The following is a 3,613-nucleotide window of genomic DNA, read 5'->3' as shown; positions in this document are numbered from 1 at the left end:
GAGCGGCAAATGGTTGCAACTTGGTTCAGCGAAGCGAGAAAGTAATGAGCATGTCTTGTAACCTCGACCGATATTAAGAACAGAATAAAAATTTGGAGGCATCAGTTTTCAGCACTCCCTCGTATTCATTAGATACAAATATTTGTGAGTGGAGGTAATAATCTGAAAGTGTTGAATGAAGTATTTTACTTCGCTTTATAGAGGGCTGACAAGACAAAATTGCCCTGGAAAATATTTGAAAGACTGAAACGGAACTGATCCTTGTTAAAGAACAGGAGAACTGCCCATCACGAAAAAATGCTGGAAATCGTGTTATAGATGCAACAGTCGGTTGCTGTCAAATGTCTATGCATGCGAATCTCCCACTTGCTCCTAGTACTTTGCTGTGTCATTACTGTTGAGTTAGTGGGAAGAGCAGACATGTTTAGTGAGCAATTGAATGCGATTGCAGAATGGTACTCAGGATAAAACAGCACTTGTTGGTTGTCGAGTGTTATACGAAGCACATGGAAACGTGCGCAAGAGTTTAGGACTGAATGTGTTTTGGTAAAACCTCCAGCAAAGTCTGTAACGCAAAACGCTTTGGGAAAATGGCATGAAAAAGGCTCTGTAGCGAATAAAACCGCAGCTATCCGAAAACAGTTCGAAAACTACAAAACATTGCTTGAGTGGAGGAAAGCATGGAATAAAGTCTGACGAAAAATCGACGCCGTATATCTGTGAGAATTACCGGATTGTTGTGCTGAAACATCCAAAAGTACCTGCATCTGTATCCCTACAAATTTGCTATTGTGCCTGAGTTAAAGTGTCTAAGCGAACTCTAGCACTTAGAGCTCTGCCAGTGGTTTCGCGAGTGAAGTGGAATCAGGACCTTTGAGGCGTGGTTCAACCTGTCAGGGTGTCAACCCGCAGAAAATGCGCCATTATGCATCAGAAAATCCGCATCACTACTTTAAAGAACCACTGCATTCTCGCAAGATTCATGTTTGGTGCGCCGGCCGTTGTGGATGAGTGGTTCTAGGCGCTTCAGTCTGGAACCGTTCGACCGCTACGGTCTCAGGTTCGAATCCTGCCTTGGGCATTGGATGTGTGTGATGTCCTTAGGTTAGCTAGGTTTAGGTAGTTCTAAGTTCTAGGGGACTGAAGACCTCAGATGTTAAGTCCCATAGTGCTCATAGCCATTTGAACCATGTTTGGTGCGCATCGTAATAAGATTTTATTTCGCCACTCAGTTAATGCTAACTGGTATGTAAACAGTTTAATCTGTACTTGGATCAACTGACACAAGAACGACTGTTTCGATATTTTAAGCGAGATGGAGCAACAGCTCACACCGTCATGACGTTTTTGTCAGGAGTGTCTGGTGCGGAAAAGTAATTAGCAGAAGTAGTGCCACCTCCTGGCCAACTATGATATTTACCTGTGGGGCAAATTGAAGGGAGGCTTAAGTGTACTCAAATACACCACACATAATTGAAGAACTACAGCAGAATATTGAGAACACTATTGCTGTTATCCCTTAGGCGGAGCTGCTACGCCTGTCCCACAGTTTGAGAACACGAACACAGCGCTGCATTGTTGACGGTGGCCATTTCCGGCATTTTCTGTGACGTTTACCAAGAAGGATCGATCCCGTGTCAGCGTTATGTAACTGTTTTCCTTGCTACATTTATTTTGCCCACCCGGTAATTTTGTTATTCTGTTCTTTGACGTTATCTCGTTATTCATATGAAACTAATTAATCCGTATATATTAGCAGTCAGCCAGTGTCATACGCTCTTTAGTACATCGCAAGTTCCAAATTCACTGGAGATGTTGTTTCGGTCCTATTTTTCGTTCTTGTATCGCTCGCTACATCACAGTTCTTGAGAGTGCAGCGTCGAGTGTGGCTGCGGATGAATGTCATTTGTTTCTCACGGTCTGGTGGTCATCTAGCAAAAATAAACACCTCTTATACACAAGTAGAACCAAAATTCGTGCACTCTAACTGTGGTGTCACCGCCAGACACCACACTTTCCGTTAGTATACGTCGGACCCGCGTGTCGCCACTATCAGTGATTGCAGACCGAGCGCCGCCACACGGCAGGTCTAGAGACTTCCTAGCACTCGCCCCAGTTGTACAACCGACTTTGCTAGCGATGGTTCACTGACAAAATACGCTCTCATTTGCCGAGACGATAGTTAGCATAGCCTTCAGCTACGTCATTTGCTACGACCTAGCAAGGCACCATTACCAGTTACTATAGATAATGTGAATCATGTACCGTCAAGAGCGACGTTCACCATTAATGGATTAAAGTTAAGTATTCCACCAGCTACGTCCGTTTTTTCTAAATTCTAATTTCCTTGTCCTGTTCCAGACCTCACGCCAGCCTGCGTGAGCTAAAACGCGTGCCTTTCGACTTCCTCTAGTAACACGGTGTTGGCTCTCCTGCCAACCACAACATTGGCGACGAGGCAAAACCGCGTTCTTAACTACAATGCCCTGATTTACTTGTGTAATGGCTTCGCCACCATCTCCAGATGTACTGTCCGAATTTTATGGTTTACAGAATCAGCAGACGCAGGCCTTACTGGATGCCCCTCGTCCAGGGTCAACGTGCGATGCAAAACGATGCGGCAGTTGCCGCTCCACCGCTAACACAGCCACAACACTCCGTTGCATCACCTTTTCGTCCTTTTGATGCTGCGCTGGAAAGCTGGACGGAGTGGTCACGCCAATTTGGATTCCATCTCGCCGCCTACAGATTTCAAGGTAACGAGCTGCAGCCATTTTTGTTGTCTTCGGTCGGCGTACAAACGTGCCGTGTGATAGTCAAATTATTTCCCTGACACGACATAGCAACTCTGTCCTACGACGAAATTTTGTCTGCATTAGATGCATATTTCAAAGAATCAGTCAATGTAGTTGCCAAATGGTATACCTTCTTTCGTACAAAACGTATGGCAGGTCAGGCTAATCGGGAGTGGGTTGCAACCTTGCAAGGCCTTACTAGGGATTGTGCTTTTGAGTGTCAATGTGGACTCCCTTATTTAGATACTATGGTACGTGATGCAATTGCACAGAACGTTTTTGATGTTCGTATAAGGCAACAGATCTTGAAACTAGCAATCCCTCCCTTCAACGAGTGATGGACATATTGGATCGGCAGGACACACTTGACTTTGCTCAGGAATCATTTGCAACTTCGCCACCCGTGTGTCAGGTTAACCGGCCCGCCGGGCGAGCTGCACGGAACAGTAAACAGCTCTCGCGCCCGGCTGTGCCGCTGCCGCCAGGCTCCCAGCCCCGTGTACCACGCCGGCAAGCAAATGCAGTGCTAAAATCATGCCCGCGGTGTGCTACTAGACATTCGCGTGAGAATTGCCCGGCACGCCAAGCTATTTGCTTTTACTGTAATACAAAAGGACATGTTCAAAGTGTTTGCCTGAAAAAGCTCAGATCGGAAACTCAAAATCATTCCAGGCCCTTTGCTTCGCGCCGGAATTGGAATCGAACCAAAGATACTCAGGATCGCGAAACTTTGCCCATGGAAATTCATATAGTCCATTCCACTCCGCCCAGTGCTACTCTCTCTAACAGTGACTGTGTTCGTCCCATAAATAGTGTGC

Source organism: Schistocerca piceifrons, chromosome 8 (assembly GCF_021461385.2).
Source record: "Schistocerca piceifrons isolate TAMUIC-IGC-003096 chromosome 8, iqSchPice1.1, whole genome shotgun sequence".
Taxonomy (NCBI): domain Eukaryota; kingdom Metazoa; phylum Arthropoda; class Insecta; order Orthoptera; family Acrididae; genus Schistocerca; species Schistocerca piceifrons.
This window is presented reverse-complemented; position numbering follows the sequence as displayed.